At 44.8% G+C, this 19,460-nt stretch overlaps 1 non-coding gene across 6 annotated transcripts in view; it reads right to left on the bottom strand.

Annotated features, from left to right (window-relative positions):
- The window catches only part of LOC115945580 (uncharacterized), a 125,923-nt gene that overhangs the window by 44,194 nt on the left and 62,269 nt on the right, over window positions 1-19,460 (bottom strand). For all 6 annotated transcript variants that reach the window (XR_004079887.2, XR_004079890.2, XR_004079886.2 and 3 more), the window contains one exon: window positions 17,177-17,243. This is a non-coding gene — a transcript (uncharacterized protein). The remainder of the gene's footprint in view (window positions 1-17,176; window positions 17,244-19,460) is intronic.

Genomic DNA, 19,460 nt, shown 5'->3' with positions numbered 1-19,460 from the left:
CTGCTCCAAGCCCCTGTGTCCAACCTGGCCTTGAGCACTGCCAGGGATGGGGCAGCCACAGCTTCTCTGGGCACCCTGTGCCAGTGCCTCAGCACCCTCACAGGGAAGAGCTTCTGTCTAAGAGCTCAGCTCAGTCTCTCCTCTGGCAGGTTAAAGCCATTCCCCTTGGCCTGTCCCTACAGGCCCTTGCAAAAAGTCCATCTCCAAAAGTCAGGACACCTTTAGGAAATCCCTACCCTAAAAGATAATTTCTTGGTAAATAAATTCCTGCTTGGCACAACTTTGTGACTGTTCTTCCTTTTTCACTTCCATTGCTTCCTCCTAGAAGGGCATCAGCTTGCCTCAGGCACTGGTGGTAGGTCACTGCACTCAGCGGTGAGCAGGCAGTGCTGTCTCACTGCTGCTGCTGCTGTGGCTGGCTGGCTCCAGGGCTCAGGAACATGTGCAGCTCCTATTAATAAAACAATGTGCACTGACAGAACAATGCCAAATTGCTCTCATCTCTGCACTTCCTAATTTCTCTTGTAGCCCTCACCCTCCAAACAGGAACAAAGCTCTCCCCTCTCTGGCGTTGCTCTCTGTGGAAAGGGGCTGTTAACTACTCAGCATGGCACTTTGATGGAGGCAGCACGTGGGGAAGCAAACCAGCCTCTTGCATGACCACTAACCCAGCCCTTCCTTTTCCTCTTCCTCTTCCACCCCAGCAGACAGATGCTGAGCTCATGGGCCCAGGTGCATGCACACAGGAAATCACTGCAGTCAGTGTCTCAGACGGCGGCTGCTGGGAGCGCTCTGTGGGATTTGGCTTGGTTTCTGTGTGAAACAAGAACAAGACGAGACGACAGACATAGGTGCTCATTTCCTGTAGCAGTGTCATGCAGTCGCTGTCCTTAGCCCTGACTGCAAGGGCCAGGTGTTTGCCCAGCAACAGGAACTGCAGCTAAATAGTGGGATCCATGTTGCTGTCAGTTCTGACATTACTCTTTAGAAGATGGAAAGTTTAAGTGGCAAGAGAAACTCTGAAAAGATTACAGGAATGGGAGCACAGGGATGTTTGGACACCCTAAAACACCCCCAGAGCCCCCAAAACACCACAGGGATCTCTCAAGCTCCTCATGCCCTTGTCCCCTTCCTGCTGTGATGCCATGACCCAAATCAAACCCTAACCCCTAACCCTAACCCTAAACTCTATCCCTGACCTAAACCAGCGGCTGCTAGTTGCCTTGTCTTAGAACACCACATGGTTTCCTCCATGCTTGTCATCTTCAAAGGGCTGTGCACACTGTCGTCAGGGAGGAGGAAGCATAGTAGTTTGTGGTAAGCTGCTTATTAATCTTTTCTCACTTATAGAATTAGGGCTTAATGAGCTAAGTGGTCCTCAAGAGTTATGGACCTGAGAACTAGCACAGCAACCAAATCAGTCATGGCAGTTAATCATGTTGCCAACCATGCATGGCAGTTTGCCTCCCACAAGCAGTAGTCAGATGTGATGATTCAATCATAGTAGCCTTCAGAGCCTTGGGGTCCATCCATGGCAGTTAATGGGGGCTCTGTGGGCAAAACCTGCACAGTACAGCCTGTGTTACAGTCTCATTTCCCCTGCTTGGTTGACAGAAGCATCAAGTGCACTTGTGCTCTGAGGTCTGTGCTGTATAAATATCCTCAGGAAATAAATAAATGCCAGTGCACTTGTGCATTTCGCTCAGATATTCTTCTCCCCAGCTGCTGTGCTGACAGTACTCACTAGGAATCAGGCATTTCATTCTGGCTCACTGTTCTGCTGGAGTGAGATGGGAACAAGATGCTCCCGAAGCAGAAGAGAAGGGAGGCAGCAATTTAGTTACCAGAATATCGGTCTGCACACACAAAAACCTGTGTAGAAAACTGGAAACTGATTTGCCCTTACCCTGCAACTGAAGGGGAGGGCTGAAGACTGAAATCTTATTCAGGGGAAGAGCTGTGAGAGAGAGGAGACTTTAGGACTTGATGGCGTAGATGGGAACCACAGTTCCTGTTGCAAACTGACAGCACTGGGTTTTGTTTGGCTTTGTGTCTGCAGGTGGCTCTGAGCCACACAAGGCCCAGCCTGTGGGACTGTCCTGGCATCACCTGGTTACTGTCGGGCACAAATGACCTTGTAACATGTTTTGTCTCCTGGAACATGCTCATTCCTGCTCTGTCCCTGGAGACTGTCTCTGGGCAGACATCAAGTCACATCCCACCAAGTTCTCACATCAGTTTGGGTATTAAGTGCATGCAGGATGTGTACCCAGTGAGAACGGCTGGGTTTCAGGGATGGTTATCCAAAGGAGGACAGATCTCCTCAATTCATTATTGCCAGCTCATCTGATTAAATCGCTAATAACAACAGACACACACTGTTAATTTCTATGGCAATCTGGATTCTGCTGTTGACATTAAGTTCACTTGCCAGTGTCTATCACTCCCCATAGCCCTCAGCCTAGGCTGAATTACCATTTTAGCTGGAACAGATCCAATTAATCACAATGATGGGTTGGATATCAATGGATGGAAATAAATGGACACTTCCCCATAGGACAGACACCCATTCTACTTCATAGCTGGGGTCTGCGGAGCTTTCTGCTCTCTGCCTTGTTGCAAAACTTAGCTAACTGACAAGCCAATATCAGTTTCATTGGAGAGTTATGCACAGCAAATGACTGCAGAGTTTGTTTTCTCTGTTCTGTCCATGAGACACATGCAGGTTTGTAATGAAATGGTGCACAGGCAGCAGGTTATCCACTGGTTTAAAGTCATTTCGTTTTGGAGGCACCCATGAATTTTGCAGCTTGGTCCTAGCAGTTACCTGTCATATAATAATACTGTCCAGAGCAAGAATCACTACACCTCCGTGTAACAGGTTTCAATCAGGACAGGTCTAAACAGCAGGAAACACTCCAAACTGGGATGAAGGCTGAAGATTGCTGGTCAAAACACCTTAGGTCAATGGGAAAGCCAGGAAGGAACACAAGTACAGGAAGAGCAGATGCTTAGATCTGTGATGCAGACACAGCAGCATCAGTGTACAAGTGTGGGAGTGCAGGTCTGCTGCAGGTCAAGATCTGTGTCTCTTAATAAAGTTCCTTGAATTTCAACAAGATTTTAAATGATAATAAGTATACAATTGACCAGAGCTGAAGTGTTTCAGAAGAACTGTAGCTCAAAATGGAGATGAGGGTTTCAACACAATAAGTTAGGACTTGACGGTACCAAACCACATAGCCTGCATCTACCTCTTGCTGTCCCTTCCACTTGTAATCGCTCCCAAAGCAATCAAATAAAAACTAGGGCCTCTTTTGGTCTCTTTTTACATGCTGTCTTATATGAATGAAAAGGATGGGTATAAAATGCCAGGGAACATCCTCTATGCTGTGATATACATTGATATGATTCCATTGACCTGACATGATCATCTTTGTCAGAAGATCCCACTCCAATGCCTGAACTGCAGCACAAGATTCTCTTTCCTTTTGTTCATTCTCCTTTCACTGTGAACCCAGCCATGTCCTTCTCATTTCAGAACTGACCCTGGCTCAAGGACTGAGAATGAGAACTCTCCTTGGTGGCTGCCCTCTCCCTCTGGCCGAGTCTCTTTCCACAGGGCTCTCTGTGTGTTTTGCCCAGTGGTAAAGAGCCAGCCCGTGTTATCTCCGGTGTCCCCTTCCAATGACATTAACCCCAGACTGGGGGGGCTGTTTGCACTGCGCTGGGGAGAAGGCTGCCTTGGGCACACACACGCAACCTGCAAAGCTGCTCCGCCGGCTCTGGCTGCTGTGCTGACTGGCACCACCCCAGGGGAGAGTATGCCCATGCATCACAAATCTGCTTTCTGGTTCCCCTTCCACCCACCCCTGCGCGGAGCTCTCTGCCAACTCAGCTTCTGTATAAATCAAAGGGAAATATTCTCCCCCTCCTGCTTTTTTTCTTTTCCTGAACAGATTGGATGTCATTATGTGCAGCTGAGCTTGCTGAGGGGGAGGAGGGGACGGGAGGAGGGAGGGAACGAAGAGACAGTTATAGAAAAACACTTGCAGTCCATCAGAGGGGGAAAACAGCCTCCAGCTACAAGTAACCAGCACTTCACACACACACTGATTTACTGGGGAAACCCACAGAGCTTTAATATGTAAAAATAAAATAGAGTCGGGAGAGAAGAACGGGAGGGGGAAGGATGATATCCCTGCTCCCGGAGCAACGGGGCTGGGATGCAGGAGCTGGCTGTCAGAACACCTTCTCCAGCTCTCTGACACATTGGGGGTGCTCAGGTGGGAATTTATAGAGCACATGCCGTCGTGCAGACATCAGTGCACATCCAGACTGCCATGAATAGTCCCAGTGGCTGTGCAGAAAGGCTTCTAACTCATCTTTTATGAAGTGAAAAGCACCCTTTTACTCCTCTCAGCCAAGTCGTTCACCAGGCAGTACAGCCTTCCATCATTACTGGGGGGACCACTAGGTGGGAATGAGGGGAAAAGCATTGGAAAGGAAACGGGGAAATGGGAAAGAGGGGGAGGGAAGGAGGAAAAATCAGGAAGGGAAAAGGGGGGAAAAGAGGAGTATGAGGGGAAGAGAGGGGAAAGGGAGGAAGAGATTGAGAGAGACAGACCGAGAGGAAAGGAGGGGCACGAGCCAAATCCATGGCATTCAAAGGCAGCAGCTTTCAAAAGCTTTGGCTGGGATGCAGGTTTGCAGAAGCTCTGGACCCAGAATTCCCTGGCACACAAAGCTTGCTTGAGGCACCAGAGTGCCCAACAGGGCCTGCAGAATAAACAGCAAATAAAATACCCAACACCCACAACAAGCCTATGAATTACAAATGAAGGTGAGGGAACAGCTTCCTCCAACTGCAGGTGATCTCATGGTGGGAGCTGTGCTATGGAGAGGCACCAGCATGGCCAGTGGCTCCAGAATAATTGGTATGGACAAGAATAACTGGGAGGAAGAACACATTCGCTGTCTATCCTGAAGAGCAGGTAATTGCCTATCTCTCCTGCCAGTCTTATTTTAATGCAAAACTAAATTACTCCAAATATTCTTATAAACTTTTATGTTGCAGCATCTCCTAAAGCCTCAGTTGACACAGAATCACAGAATCCTGAGGGTTGGAAGGGACCTCGAAAGATCATCTCGTCCAACCCCCCTGCAAGAGCAGGGTAACCTGGAGTACATCACACAGGAACTTGTCCAGGTGGGCCTTGAGTATCTCCAATGTAGGAGACTCCACAATCCCCCTGGGCAACCTGTTCCAGTGCTCTGTCACTCTTACAGTAAAGTTCTTCCTGATGTTCACGTGGAACCTCCTATGGTCCAGTTTACACCCATTGCCCCTTGTCCTATCACTGAAAAAAACCCTTTATAAAGTACTGCTCTCACTTAAGTTAAGCCAGCCAGAAGGATGGTTATCCACCAGGATTTGCCCAAGATCACAGAGTCTGGGACAGTATCATGAAGATTCCAGATTTCCTCAATCTCAGCCTCATGCCTTAAGCAAGCAGCTATTTTCTCCCAGGTTTTAGGTTCTTTATTGAAATGAGCAGAGATTGAATGGGAGAAACAAAAAAGACCCCAACCTGTAATTCCATTCACAGATCTCCAGTTAATTATCCTCAATGTGATTCCCTGGTCCTGCCCAGAGCAGCATCCTGTTATCAGATAATTAAAAACAAGGTGACAGGATTGAATAAATGCTGTTGGCTCCACATTATGGATGGGTAAACCAAGTCACAGGGTGGAATAATTTTCTTCAGTGCATTTGACAGGCAGCTCTTCCTTCCAGGGTAACCTAGTTACAGAGGATTCCTACTGCCCCAAGAGGGTCTAAGGGTGCTGTACCAGACTCCACACTGCCTGTGCTTTGCCCTTTTACAAGTGGGAGATTACAGCAGGAACACAATGGGAATGGTTTTCTAACAAGAATAGTACAATAGGAATGTGATAAGCTACAAAGATGACAAAAAGGTCTCAAGAGAACAGAAAAGCTTGGCAACTAATGTACTTTAGGTGGACTTTTTGTCTGCAAGGCTTAAAGGTCTAGACTTCTTCTTCCTGGTCCCTGCAAGAAGGATCATGCATTGAACTGGAGAAGCCAACCCAAAACACCTGAACTTTCCATTCAAATGGCTCTGTAACATTTTACAAACTGCTGACCCCAGCAGAGGAGACAGAATAGGAAATGATACAAGAACCACCACGTCTTTATATCTGTAGATAGCAGACAGTAGTGGGAAGGTCTAGTATTTCTAAGCTTCAATCTTCTGTCATTTAGTGTGAAAGGAAGTGATTCTGCAATGAACAACATGGATAAAGTACAATGCCCCACAGCCTTGCCAGGGGCTGCACTGCCTGAAACTACCTGTGGAGATACTTTTGGCAACCAGTGGTGTACAAGAAGCAGACCTACGGCAGTATATTTCCAACAGGTTTTGCCTCCTGGATGTAGGAATGCCTCAAAAAGCACAAACATTTGATAACCACCACCTTCCCAAACACATACTGCGTCATGTCCAACTTTGGAGTGAAATAAAGCAGGTCTTTGGAAAGCACATTCCATTACTAAAGATGCAGAGCAATGGAGGATCAAAGCCTGTTCAATCTTCAGAGAAAAAAAATTACAACGAATAATAAACCCACATGGGAATATGAAACAAAAGCAGTCATTAAAAACTGCTTCTGAATCGGTCGGGTTTTGTGAGGGAGAGATCATTCCAGAGCTATTTGAAAACAACAATTCCAACTGCAGTTGTGCAGAGAATGGAAATGGTCGCACTATAAAAGGGGCCTTGGTTCCTTCACCAGATGACCGTACATGTACACTGGAAAGCAAGCTGCAGTTCTGTCACAGGGCATTAAAAATAGGCAGAGATCACGTACCACCAAGGAGCAGCGATTTGCTGCTACCAAAATAGTTTACAGTATTTAAAAAAATCTGAATCTACAGATAGTTCTCTTGGCAGCAAAAAGCTTCCTCATGCCAAGAGGAAAATAATTTGCATCCCTGGTGTCAATGGTAATACTACCATGCTGCCTTCACGCTCCAGGAGATGCAGCCAGCTCAGCACTGCTTTCTGACAGAAAACCTCTGAAAATAACACAGAGAAGAAAAGAAATTCACATTGCAACTGCACCAGTGCTGGATCTGACATCAGCAGGTGATGAATCATTCTTTAGTCAAAGCATTTCTCTAATGAAACACAATGTTGGTGTTTGGGATCGGGCTTTTTCTCTTTGTTTCAGTCTGTTAACAGCCCTCAATGAGTTAAGTTTTCAAGAATATGGTTGCCTTGGTGTTATGCTCTCAGCTGTGAGCAGCAACACGTACCAGAAAAGCCCCAGCACTTAAGTGGATTTTTGTGAAGTATTCCCCACTGTACATGTGTAATTAATTAGCCTCCCCCTGCTCACACAGCCAGACCCTTGGGGACCTTCCCCTTTTCCTCCTCCCAGATTCAGCCAGTGACTCGGAACTGCACTATTCATCCAGCTGTAGGTGCAACACATCCCTGGGAATGATGCAAAGTTGCAGCATCCCTTTGGGTGACTGGAGGTTGGAGCAGTCTCGCTGCTGTTCAGCACCGCAGAAAGTTCACAGAGAAGAGTGGAGCCGGGAGCAATCAGGGCAGTGGGTTTTGTCTGAGGTCACTCGGTGATTCCACACCCAGGGCACGTTCCTGTGAATCAAGCGGCAGGAATGAGGGAGGAGGGCTGTGGGAATGGCAATAAACACCAGCACCTGCCACTCATTAAGAAAATACCGCGATTACAAGCCTGGGTTGAAGCTTTTGTTCCAATGTGTCGCGTTGACTCTGTGCTGTGACAGTCAATTTCATGCGTGCTTGGCTGGAAATACACGGCAAGTGAGTTCCATATTGCCAAGCACGGAAAATCATATTGAGATACCTGTTCAGTGCTCATCATCATTGTACCAGAGACCCTCACGCTAAAAACCATGTACAGCCAAAGAACAAATTAACCATAATTAACAGCACTTTGCAGCACTTCTGATTACATCTCCAAGTGCTTCAGCAGCTTTCATTTTCTGCACATTGCTGTGATACCAGCAGTGCTGTTATTCCTCTTTTAAAGTTGGTGCTGTGGAGCATCTAAATCTGCTGAATTTAGGGCAGTTAGGGAAGGTTTCTTCATGCCCGCAGCAGGCAGAGCAGTGGGGAGGTGACACACTCTGTCCATACCCCTGATCTTTCAAGAACCAGGATGTTCCTCCCTGTTTACGTGTTCTTCAGCTGAGGCTGAATGTGGATTTTCCTCAAGCTAACACCAAAAGTCTGTGACAAAAAGAAAAGTCTGATCTAAACTAGAGCCTAGTGCCCACCAGGTCACAGACCAGGCGCTGGGTGCTGGATGTACTTGCACACGAAGGGATGTGTCAGTTCACAGCAGTTCAAGTAGTGAATACAAATTCTGAAGACTGATTACATGAAGTAGTGTGTTGCCAGCACTTACAATTTTATTAGCAGTACCATAATATGTGCTATTTCTCTTGAAGATGCAGCTGCTTGAATGTCATCTGAATACCTCAGCCTTTAGGAAAAAGTGCTCTATTTTTAAAGTCATAATTATGCCACTCAGGATTCTGAAGTACAGGCTTATGCCTTTATTAGTGTAAGATTGGCAATACTGAACTTAAAAAAAGCCCAAATCCTGAAATACCTGAAGGTATTTTAAGCAAAGGGAAAGCTTGAGAGAAATGGGTGACAGGATTCTTCCCCTAACTCTTGCACCAGAGTCAGGAAGGAAGGCACAGACTCTCAAGTGAGGGCACATGGAAGGGGCACCAAGAAGCAGCAGAAGCCTGCAGCAGTTCTGCGTGATGCTTATTGCTTTGGGCTACTTTAAGTTAGCAATTATTCAAGGCTACCCAAAGAAGTCCTCTGGGCTGTAGGGCACGGAGTGGGTCATTCTGGTAGAAAACAAAGTCCACTTAACAAGAATGGATTCCCATCACTGTTCAGAGAGCTGGAGATCTCACAGAGCTAAAACACACCAGCCAGGAGACAATAAAGAAGTGTAACTGATGGTCCATGCAGCGCGGCTGAGTCCCGATTCACATCATCACAGCTGCCTTCAGGATTCTACCCTGCAGTTGGTTCTACCCACACAAACCTCATTGTAGAATCAAGACTTTTTATTTCTGTGACTCTTTTTTGATCTAGAGCTGAGTGGCATCATCTTCTTGATTAGAAGCCCCACTTGCTTGGAGCGGAGTTTTCCTGATAGTTTTCTTTCTATGAATTGCTCCATCAAAGGACTGTCATAACAGACTGTTTGCCAATTTGAAACCCAACAGTTTGTCTGCTCTAAGTGTTAAAAATGTTGTCTTGGCAGTTGGGGTTTTTTGGTGGATTTTTTTTTCCTTCTTGCATTAAGTGACTTGATTTTTCCTCTGCTCCTACAGCATGTCAAGGAAACGGGAGCACTTCAGTAATTGAACCTGCTTTTTTCTTTCACTTCAAATAAAACTCAACACTTACCCTATGAATTCAGAAAGTAATTATATTTTAACTGTGTAAACTCTGCAAAACTCGGCAGGTTTTTTGCTGGAACTTATAGCCATTGCTGGTACAATACAATGAAATTGTTTTAAAGGGGGATTAAAAGCAGAAGCAAGATGGACATGTGTTTTATTTACTGAGAAGGCAAGATTTGAGGCTAAGAGTTCCCCTAGACTTTAGTCTATCAGATGAGGGTCTGTGATGACTCAAATCAGGCTCTTTCAAATGATCTTTTACCCACTTACCTTTTCACTCATTACAATCATTAAATGACTAAAGCTTTACAGTCTATTTATGATGCAATAAATACTCATTTTATGCTGCCAGTCTCTAAACCCTCTAAAAATCCACTGAACCTGCTTTACAAACACGTGCTCAGCATCCAGGAGAAGGTGTTCATGTGAGTAGAAAGCCAAAGGATACATGGAGAGACCACTGTACTATGAGCAGGAACTCCAGGAAATACTTCAGGGAAAAAAATAAAGTTCGAAAACACAGACTATCAAGACCCTTAGATTCTTTCATTAAGGATAGATGAAAGAATTAGCTTTTAATATCCCAAGGTTTCAAAAGGAGAGAGGCACAGAACCACTGACTTTAGCAACCCACTTTTATGAGGACTCACTGTTTCATCCAGCCCAGAGCATCATCTAAAGCCATTTCTTACAAGGACAGTTGCAACTGTGTAAATCACCAAAGTCACAGCAGTGTGAAACTCATGAGAGTGAAGGGACAGCCAGGCTTCAAGAGAACATGCCAAGCAGAGAGGAAACACTAACAGAGGACGGTTCTCTCACCCCCTGGGAGCAGTGTGGGCAGCCCCAGCACAGGGGACACAGTCTGTGTGCACATGTGTACCTGTGCTCAGCATCTGTGAAGGGTGTGGGCAGAAACAACCAGAACACGCTCCAGAAGCCCTGAGTTTAGGCTGTGAGGACGGTTCTGAAGAAAGGTGACTGTCTGAACCCCAGGAAGCAGGCGCTTTCCTGCTCCTCCTGAGCCGGGGCGGCTGCACTCGCGCTCGCTGGCAGCGCTCCGAAGGTGCCGCTGTCACTCCTTGTACAGGGCTCTGTGTGTGCTGTTTCTTTCTAAATGATTCATGACTCCCACTTCTCACTTCATCTGCCTTTGTTTTCCTCTGCAGTGCAATGTGTCTGATACATGGCAAAACGTGCTGTGCTAACGCCAGCACTGTCAATGGTTTCACATTAATGTCAAGGTAACGACGTCTGCAGATACAGCACGGTGATGTAAATGGGCTTGAGAGGGTTTGGATCCCACTTCTTTGGCCTTGTAAAATTGTACAAAACAGGAATACAAACAGCTTCCCCACTGAATCATCGTTATCCAGTGCACACTATTTTCTTTTTCTTTCACTAGCTTCCTTCTAAACTCATCTTCAGCAATAGCCCTTCCCAGAACTTCCCCAAATTCCTACTTCTCGTGACAGTGAAACCCAGATGCCAACCAGTGTTTTTCTACACCAGCTTGCACACGTCTTTACAAAGAATCAGCAACCCTCTGTAAGGATGGAAAAACTGAAGCACAGAACCAGAAAATACCTTGGCTAAAAGCACTCGGCAGGCTAGTGGAGGAGCTAAGAATAATATGATTTCCTGATGTTTAGTCTGATCCTCTGTGGATCGGGCTGCCTCACACTGAGAAGGTGCTCAGCAATTGACTTTATTTATGTATTTACCACTCAAAAATGGCATGCTCACACATCTTTTTATTTTCATGTTAATCATGTTGTGGATCTTCTCCACCCACCCCCCATTTCCTCTGGTACATTTGTTCTATAGCTATTTGTGTAGAAACCAGGCAATTTCTGCTCCACCTGCTCATAAACACAATGAGAGAGAGAACACTATGTTACAGCACAGCCACTGCCTTAGCAACAGATTACAGCATCACTGGGAAAGGAACAGAGACCTTCTGGAGAGGAGGAGTGCCCTTTATCTCCCTCAAAAGCTACAGCAGGCAAGTTCTGCCTTTAATTATGTTTCCTGCAAGCCCCCCTTTGGCTTGAAGCAATCAGCAGTTATAAAGAAAGAACGTAAAACCTGAGCACAGAGTTTGCCTCCTCACACTCAGAAAAGACAAAGTGGGGTTAGTGGAAGGTTGTGAGCAGGCTGCATTCCCAACAGTATGTGCAGACATGTATCTGAGCACTCTGTTATGGTGGGGTGTAAATAATTCGTTGTGTTTAAACACCAACCCACTGGTATCTCAATGTCTGGCAGGACAACTCTTGTACGGAAGTATGAGAGGGAAGGAAACCACAGCCCTTTGCTGCCACATCACTAGCAGCTCATGCAGCTGGAATCCAAGTCATGAACTCTCCACCCTATGAAGAAATGCTTTTCAGTCAGCAGGCACAGTGGGACACACAAAGGCTGATCTGGCAGAGCCTATCTGACATGCAGGTCATGGAGCTTGATACCTCCTGTTTGGAAAATTAATCACATCTTGATGGACTGGTGAGCTGAGGGTATAATACAAAAAAGAAGGTTTTATGCAATCTGGACACAACCCTTTTTACAGATGCTAACCTGAAATGCAGCCACCAAGCAGTGACAAAGCCCAGACTCTCACTTTCCAACCCCATCCACTGCATGACACATGTGTGCAGTGTGAAGCATCACTTACAAACCTGCTGTGTAAAATCTGGTGGTTACCAAGCACCTCCACTGCGTGTGCACTCCTGGGCTGCACATGGCACTGTGCCGGCTCGCAGGGACACCAGGCCTGGCTCCCAAGGAGATGGGTGCCACGTGGGGAAGGATTTGCACGGGCAGCCTACAGAACTCAGCAAGTGCCATCTTTCTGGAGGAAGTCCCTCCTCTGACGCACTGACACCACCTGTCTCTTTACACTTGATGGCATCTGTTGGCATTTTTTATGTGCCAAAGCATTAATGTGCACAGTGCAAGAAAGGGAGATACCAAGGAAGATACCAAGTTCTTGGGTACTTAGAGATGCCAAAAACCTTGGCTGTACTGCACCAGGGAACGGGGCTCTCCACTAGCATCACCTGTGGCAGTAAAACACAGGGGACAGCAGGTCATGCATTTGTCCCCACCATCTGAAGTGCCACTTTGAAAAATGCAAGTGACAGGGGATTAAAACCTTTTGCCATGAGAAGAGGGGCGAGGAAGGCAAATTAGCTTAAAAATAATAAAGAACCCATGCCGGGATCAGGTACCAGATGGGTAGCAGAGAAATCCTTGACTTGTCCCCAAAAAAAGGTAAAGCAGACAAGCTTTCCTGACATTGCTCAGTCAGCCATGAGGATCCACCAAGAAGAGGCAGATGGTCTTTCATCTCTGAAACTATCTGGTCCTTGGCCTCTGCTGGGAGTTTATGTTGAGGTGCCAAGTACCAGCACTCTGACTGGTGACTTTGGAGATGCAGACAGCCATCAATTTAATGCTGCACAAAGGACAATAGACCTAATTTCACAAAGAATGGCAAAAATGGCAAGAAAGCAGCAGGTTTTGGTAAACATTCAAAATAAGTAACTGTAAAACCAGGCAAAGGCCTTTAAAAATAAAACCAGGGGAAAAAAAGGTGGAACAAAGATAGAGACACACAACCCACAATATCTCACTGAAACACAGGCCAGCAAAGGGCATTTTATTACCCTACATTGCTCTGTAGACATGTCCTTGTGAAGGAGACAACTACATTCTCAGTCCCACCAGGCATCACAGAGAAGAGCTGATGCTTTTCAGCCAGGGAAATCAGGAAACAGGTAAGCTTGGAGTATCCCTTCCCGTTTATATTTTATGGATAAATAGCAGTGAAGCCTCTAGTGCTGTCAATATGGTTCCTTTCAAAAGCCCCTAAAGTTTGCAAAAAATTAATGAAAGAATCTGAAACAGACCTCACATTCTGGTGCCACCTGTCAAGCCTGTCCTTGTGTGAAACTGCTGAATAAGTCAACACTCCCTAGTCTTTACTTTGACAGCAACGCATATTGCAGTGTGCTGTACTTAGGGCTGCACCTTAAATCTATCTGTGAACTGAAGCTGCCATAGAATGCAGCAGCCTGTTTATTAGCTGGTTCCCAGCATGCCAAGATCTAGGTTGACATCATATTAATTTCTGTGTAAGATTTGACAATTTGGGTTTGACCAATAGTATGTAGAAAAACCTCATCTCTGTGCGTGGAAGAGATCCTGCCTCCATACACTGTGGCCACTCCCTGAAGTGGGCCACTCCCACATCCTCTTCCAAGGTCCAAAGGGATAGGTATTAATGACCTATCGGGTGTGCTGCAATCCTGAGCAGAGTAAGGTTTAACTTGTCATACAGTTAGTTATTAGAAGGCATGAAAGTGGGTGAGGAAGCAGTGCTGATAAGCTCTCACTGATTTTCCATCACAGAATCCCAGACTGGTTGGGTCGGAAGGGACATTAAAGTTCACCCAGTTCCAACCCCTGCCCCGGGCAGGGACCCCTTCCACTGGAGCAGCTGCTCCAAGCCCCTGTGTCCAACCTGGCCTTGAACACTGCCAGGGATGGGGCAGCCACAGCTTCTCTTTGAGGACTCAGCAGCTGGTGTACAGGAAAGGTGTACTAGCAGATACAACATGACTTAAACGCGGGGTGTATTTCAAGTGGTGTACCCAGAGTGGTCATTAGCAGTGTAATGGGGAAATCAAGCTCCTCACAGAACAGCATAAATTCATTATAAACAGGACTCTCTAACTTCTGCAAAGACACAGGGAATATATTAATTAATGGCTTTAGTCATAGCACTGCTGTTGGTAGAAGATGCTGAGACAAATGTGTAAACAGAGGAGCCTTGGGAATGTCACAGTAATTTAAAGTACATAAACCTTCAAAGCACTGCCTGTGATAGAGTGATACATTGTCTTATAATTGGGCAATTGCTTTCATTCCATGCTATAATTAGCACACAATTATGGTTATGTGAAAAATCGTTCTATCTCCCTCCTTTCCAATTTGTGCCTGCTTAATCTAAGTAGAGAATATATCTTTTTTGCTACATTACCAGTAGGTCTATTTATCCTTCCCAATAACAAGGCCTCTTACCTGACCAATGTAATGATCAAATATTCAAGACAGGAACTGAAATCATGCTGTTTGTATAAAATACTTCCTATTATTATTTTTTTCCACCTCCCCAAAATATACAAACTGCTGCGACAACATGAAGCGAGGTGACTCACAGCACAAGCACCAGCAATCAGCACAGCCGAATGGCAGCAGAGTTTCTATGCTGTGAGTGCAGTGCACGTGCTCAAGGCTGTGCTACAAAGGCTGGGTTTGGCTACAACATCTTTTTTGGAGAGCTGATATTCAACCAGCAGTGACTTGCTGTGAAAATACTTGGGGCTCTGAATGGTAGAAATCTCACCCGATGCACTGATTTCACTGTTTCTGCTGTCTCAGTGCATGAGTCTTTCAATAACAACCCTTTTATTTCCATCGTATCTTCCTTTGACTTTACAGAACAGCATAAATGACATACAAAAGACAGGCTGTATGGCTCCTGCAGACTGATCTGATACCGTTCTAGAGGTAGCATGTGCCAGAACTGAGGTTGACACTAAGAGCTCCTATGTTCCAGCACAACACTCTACAACATTATCTTTCCTCCAAAATGCAAATGTTTTCATAAGTCTGTGAAAACTGTGTGCTTTTAAACCAAGAGCCTATGCCCAACTTACAGCACATACGTTATATCTCTGCTTATTTGCACACGGCTAAAGGCATGTTCCATTGTTAGTGTTAAGACAAGTTGCTCTGAAAACTCTCACTTGCATCCCTACCCCAGAACACGCTCTTGTGTGAGGTGTGTTTGTGCGTCACTGGTGGCAGCAGAGGGTCCGAGCTCTGCTGGCACACCCCATAGCACACAGCACAGAAACCACCCTCAGCTTTAATGCAGTTACCATCTATTTCCTGCAGCTTGGAAGAAATCCCCAGAGTCCTTCCCTGGTGGAGCTCACCTCTCCCACTGCCTCGGAAGGGTTTTATCTTTAGTAGAACTGCCTGGATTCCCTTTAATCAAATCTTAAAGAAAGATTCCTAGTGTGCCTGTTCATACTATGGAAGAGATTAATGCTGAGACTTCTTGGACTTTGCTGTGCAGGAGGGAGGGTCAGGTTATTACCTGATTATAGTGCTGCAGCTATGTGTCTCTATCATGGTACTATTTGATATCTGCTATCTCCCGCTCTGGCTTTGGTACCATGGTCTAAACTCTAAGCGTGTAGGACTTGGAACACAATTTTAAAAGTACAGCAGAAATGTTGCAGGACAAACGCTGCAATTCTGGTCTGGGAGGTTTCCAGTTTTGCACACTTAAAGGGGTTAAATTCTTCACATCACTGTTCAAATGTGCAGACGCTATATCAAACTGAACAAGATCCTCTGAGAACACTTGTCCTCTCCTCATGGAAAGCACCTCCAACTTACTGGAGATCTAAAAGTACATCTCCACTGATATTTGAAGTCCGCCAGTGACATGAGAAACAAAGCATCATTGCACAGCACAATGTAAACTAACTGAAACCTGTATGATTGCATACAGGGTACAAATGTTAACTTTGGTAAGAATCAGACTAGAATTGACGGATACGTGCATACTTTCACCCACTCCTATTGCTCATATACAAAAAGAAATCTTTCTGCACAATGTACTATCCACAAATATTCCCAAAACTATCCCTTCTCTGTGCAAACACATATGTATTGGTCAGTAGACACTCCTTTATTTCCTATACCAGCTATTTCCCACATGTATCCATAAAGAGGGGGCAGGCACATACATAAATTTAAGGGGGGGAAATGCATTGCAGATGGAAAAGAACACCCACCACCATCTCTCAGGTTCTCTATAGTTAATCCTGGGGGAGATATCTGTCTGTGGGAAAAGCTTTACATACTAAGTTAACGGAAAAAAATGTATTTTCATAACATTTGGGAGAAAATACATCTTAATGGAAAATAGGGGAAAATAATAGCGGCTAGTGAGCTGAAGGAACTATATTCTCACTGACATGCAACAACAATAGAAGCTAATGCGAGTCATTTGTAGAACGAAAAGTGAATAGCTGTGGCATATTTGCAAAGAATATATGGCAGTTTACCAAAGGCAAAGCTCCAAGGAATACCAGCTGGGACATAAAAAGGGAGCTATCAAAAGAGGAGGGAGGTATAACAGCATCATGGAATGGTTGGCACCATTTCTTTAAAGCATTTCATTAAATGAGATGTAGCTGTTCAGAGATGGTAAACCAAGGTGCTGCTGTCACTGCTACAGGTCATGGAGGGGGACAGAGAGTGTGCAAAGGCACATACACGCATGTGTGTGTGTTCTTAGCATGTCACAAGATGGTACCAGTTATTAAACCAAAGCAGTGAATTCATTTTTATTAATAACTGTTCTCCTATCTGGATCAGAAGCACTTCAAATAGTACTTAAATATCAAATCTTTCTAATTAGAACACATCCCATTTGTGGAAAATTACATCCTACTGACTTTGTACTTTGACCTTATTATCTGGAGACGAGGATGGCCTATTGTTTTGTGCATCAGCTTCGCATCTTAGCAACACAGGGCTAAAGAGCTTAGTAAATAAGGAGGCATCCAAAATGCCATAGTAACATACCACTTATCCTGATGCTTGCAAAAAGTTGATTTCCATGTTTGGATTTGTCTAACCAAGGAAGCTGTCTCTGCAATGAAAAAGAAGTACATCTGAGATTTGGAAAAGAGACTGATAAACTCATTTCTAGCTGAATGCAGATTTTAAGCAACACAGAACAAATCGTGCAATATTTCATACCCCAAACAGATTTCAGTGTCAGTTCTTCAGGATTCTGTTTTCTTTGTGAGGTAACTACTGCAGTTATTAATAATTTAGAATATGAAAAAGGAGCTACTTGGATTTGCAAGAGAAAAGTTTCATTCCTTTATGCACAAAGTAAACTTGTGAGAAAATACTGGATAACAGCATCCAGGCGACTTCATCTTTGAAATAAACAGGCTGTCCTAATAAAGAGAAGTCTTGAATGCCTGCCTATATCCTTGGAGGCCAATTTGTCCAGATTTAATACACAACCTGTGAAGTGAGAGGGTTTTGTGAGGACAAAGCTGAAGGGCTTGTGTCACCAACTGTTGAAGAGCCCTCTATTACATTTACGGGCAAGACAAAACTTGTGCTGTCTCACCACTTTGGGTCACTTCTTAAAGAATGTTTGGCTACAGCTCCAGGGTTCTCTTTTGTAAAGTGACACTAAGGGGCTCAAAATTTGCAACAAATAGCTTAGAAAAGATAAAAAAGAATCCTGTCATTACTTGTTGTAGTTATGGTGCAGTTCGGTGTAATGTGATAATCAGTCTCCTGCAAATCATTGCTCAAGTTCATACTGTGATATAGCATGAAATAAATCTGAGCCAACCACACAGTTCTAATTCCAGCATGCTGCCATCAACTGGTATGTTAATTCCATTAAAATGAGCTTGTTGGTAGGAACAGGATTGCCACTGGTGGGGGGAAAAGGAGGGAGTGCAGTTCCTAAATACAAGGAGAATCCACTTCACATTCACAGCTTCAGCTCTCTAAATTACAGATACAAGATCTTTGCTCAGATTACTGACAAGGTTACCAGCTGGAACTTTACACTCAATTCAATTATTTTATATTGTACCTTCAGGCTCCATTCCAAAGTGACTCTTAAAGAATAATCAGACTTATTCAATAGGCAATCAAAATGAAATTACTTTTTGTAAGTACAACAAGGTTACAGACGTGGTGCAGTCTGTAAGTTATATGCTACTAATTTTCAGTGTTTTGGAATTCTTCCTCTGTTTATCTGTGATGTTCAGGCATCAGCTACCAGGACAGAATTCCCTCACAATTTCATCTTACCCTCTTCACTGTTTCCACCATAGCTTGGATAAACAGGTAGAAGCTAACAAAGAAATTACAGAGCAATTGAAAGTGATGCTTTATGTTGTAACTACCCATAGAAGCAGTCCTTGGTGGACTGCCCTCCTTGTAACAGGCATTATAAAAATCTAACCCATACTTGTAATTCATAAAAAAACCCTCAGAGTAATTGTTCTTTGACTTAAACTAAACTTATATTTGGTATACTGAATGGCAAGTAGAAATCCCACAATTCTCTCTGCTGTGTGCTCCTTCCCATTTAAAATAGCATCTTTGATATCAAGGAACAAACATAACAGCCCACACTCTTTTCTAAGCTACAGCCCCATCAGACTTTTGAAATGCATACAGCTGATGCCATATATCTTCTCCTATATATAAAAAGTACAGTGCGTAAAATCCCATGATGACAGTCAGACATCGCCTCCATTAGCTGCTGTCTCAGGAATTGTCTTCCTGGTTCCAATGGCTCCACTTCCAGAAGACACCAAGCTAACCTCAAAAGTGAGCCCCATAATATTAAGAAGTCTGGCACATACCCCCCAGTGTTAGTGAAAAGACATCACCTGGGGTGCTTGAACTGTGAGTACAAGCACCACCACAGCAGCACAGGATGTGCAAGAGTTTAAATGTAGGAGCTATGTAGAGACTTACTCAGTGGTCCTGAGAGCTCTTGCTCAGCTTTCTTTACAGGAATGTAAACAGTTCTCCTTGCAATGTCTATGTTATGTCTCGGCTTTGTTAGAATTTCCTGAGCAGTGCTGCTGCCAAGAACACAAGGAGTGAGGCCATCAGGAGGAGCGATTCTCTCCCCAGTTCCTTGGGGTGGGGGGGCCAGGACATGGATCTTGCAGGACTCAGTGCTGGAGATACAAGCAGGGGTTAGGCCCTTGTTATTTCCTCTGCAATGTCTGTAAAAACTGTGTCCTGGGATTCTTAAACGCAGGAACAGCTTCAGATGAGACAGAGCATCAGTGTGCCTGCACCACTCGCCTTGCAT

This window comes from Melopsittacus undulatus, chromosome 12 (genome assembly GCF_012275295.1).
Source record: "Melopsittacus undulatus isolate bMelUnd1 chromosome 12, bMelUnd1.mat.Z, whole genome shotgun sequence".
NCBI lineage: Eukaryota > Metazoa > Chordata > Aves > Psittaciformes > Psittaculidae > Melopsittacus > Melopsittacus undulatus.
The sequence above is the reverse complement of the archived record's forward strand: the minus strand, read 5'-3'. Positions and strand labels throughout refer to the sequence as shown.